The 2,425-nt window shown below is 44.6% G+C and overlaps 1 long non-coding RNA gene across 1 annotated transcript; it reads left to right on the forward strand.

Moving 5' to 3' along the window:
• Positions 1–778: 778 nt before the first annotated feature.
• LOC109944919 (uncharacterized) lies at positions 779–1,233 on the forward strand. Its single transcript, XR_002268299.1, has 2 exons — positions 779–815; positions 911–1,233. It is a non-coding gene; the product is annotated as an uncharacterized lncRNA (long non-coding RNA).
• Positions 1,234–2,425: the final 1,192 nt, after the last annotated feature.

Here is a 2,425-nt window from a genome sequence, read left to right on the forward strand (position 1 = left end):
AGACGGCCACCGACCGTCTAGTGAGTTGATATTGTTACTCTATTATGTGTGTTGATATTGTTTGCAAGGGCATAGGGGTTATGCACTTATATTTGATATTGTTTGCCTCCAGGCTTCGTATGGGCAGGAGATGGTTCAACGCCATGGGGAGGAGTACGATTGGAGGAGCCAGCCAATCGACCCTCAGGCAGCCTATGCTAGCGCAGGAGGACAAGCCCATGGACGGTGAGATTATTTGATTTGGTTTTCAAAATTGTCATCATATGCTTGCGATTCAACTGAGCCATGAGTTACTATACTAAGTGCATGGTTCACTCTTGTAGGTTGGGTATTTTTGATTCTACGATTGATTCCAGAGAGCTGAGACGCCGTGGACGACAATCCACATCGTCGTCTTCACAGTCGTCCCGTTCACGATCAGCAGCCCATGAGATAGAGCTTGCAGTGTTGCGTCAACAGGCAGAGTACCATCAATCAGTCTTGAGGGAACAATTGGAGTACCAGAGGCAACAATCTGAATACCAGAGACAACAAGCCGAGTACCAGAAGAAGAGGGACGAGTATTATGCAAGCCTCCAGGCCCAAAATCAAGCTCTTCTCTCGGTAAGTTGAAGTAACATTTTGTAGCTTATTTTGCAAAACACTTGATGTGTATCTTGTTTGTTCAACAATGACTTGTATATAATTTGTAGCAACTAGCCCAACAAGCGGGCGTCCCGATGCCGACATATGGGATGCCGCCTCCGGAGTTTGCACTGCCAATGCCAATGTTGGCGCCTCCACCTCCGCCTCCGCCTCCGTCACAATTCCCTATGGTATGTACACATATGCGTGTGTGACATGTTCATAAATGTCTTATGTGTTTAAATGAACAACTGAGTGGTTACTATTTCATGTGCTTGTGTTATAGGGATTTCAGACACCACCCGCTTCAGTTGCCGCACCTGGAGATGGGTCTGGTCAGGACGACACAACAAATTCGTGGGTGAACACCATTTTCAACACGCAGAGTCCAGCCGGAGGAGGTGGCTACTCGAACCATCCAGACGATGGATATGATTGATGTGTCGTGATGTGATGTTTTTTTATGAAACACTTTGCAACACTTGTTTGTGAGACACAATTTCATTTTGCAACACTTTGCAACACTTTGCAACCGTCGAACCTATATGTTGATGTTAAATTTGTGAATGTTAATATTTATGTGAGACTATTTGTGATTGTGAATACTTATTAGAATGTGTATATTTGTGATTGTGAATGTGAATGTGTATATGTGCATGAATCTGTTTTTGTTTTGTAAATGTCAGATTTTTTAAAAAACAGAATTTTGTGTAAATTCTGTAATTTGTTATGTCCGACGGCCTAGTGTTAGCCGTCGGACATAACCTTGTGTTATCTCCGACGGTATTAAATACCGTCGGACATAAGGAAAGCTTATGTCCGACGGCCTAGCTACGAGCCGTCGGACTTAAACCTGTGGGGCCCACATTCCGACCGGTAAAACGGTTGGGATTTGTTATCTCCGACGGTCAGGCGCAGCCGTCGGAGATAGCTTATGTCCGACGGCAGCCGTCGGACATTGCACTATTTCCGACGAATTATCGCCGACGGCTTAAAGCCGTCGGAGATAAGTCTTTGCCGTCGGAAATAACCTATTTCCGACGGTTTAGTTCTTATGTCCGACGGTTTTGGCCGTCGGACGTTGATTCGTTTACTGTAGTGCACCACTAACATGTGATGAGCAAGCAGGACGATGAAGGACAAGAAGCAAGTTGAGACAAGCTCAAACTCAAGCTCTTTAAGTAAAGATGAAGACGAAAATGAGGATGATGATCAAGCCTTCAGCTCCTCCTCTAATGTCGATGAAGAAACAATCAAATTAATCAAGAAGGTTTGAGTATGATAGGTTGAGCACTCATCGGGTGTGTTTGATGTGGCACAAGATAGGGCACCCACAGAGGTCTACAACTATGCACCTCTAGCAATATACTCATCAGATGTGTCCGTTGAGGCAACATTCATAGCATTAGATACAGTATAGTAACAACTGGTTTTAGATACAAGTCGACGGAGCTGCATCGAGCGTGTTTGGTGATGGAAGTGGGTGTGCATGCAGACATGTCTACACACACGTGAAAGTCGAGTGGAGGGGCAATGGCTAGTTCCTTGCTTTGGGGCTATATATACCCCCTCCATCTCATCCATTTAAGGTCACTTGCCCATTTGTTGAGTCGAAGAAACTATTTGGAGTGAAATGGAGAGTCTTTACCGAATGAGGTGATCGAGATTTGATAATCATGCGATTAGCGACCTCATTGGTTCATTTAGAGAATAAAGTGTGCATCCACCATTCTCATTTCCCTTAGTTAGGGTAGGTGAGAGTTGTGCTTATTACTCTTGGTAATCTGCATCACCTAGACAT

This window comes from Zea mays, chromosome 3 (assembly GCF_902167145.1).
Source record: "Zea mays cultivar B73 chromosome 3, Zm-B73-REFERENCE-NAM-5.0, whole genome shotgun sequence".
Taxonomy (NCBI): Eukaryota; Viridiplantae; Streptophyta; class Magnoliopsida; order Poales; family Poaceae; genus Zea; species Zea mays.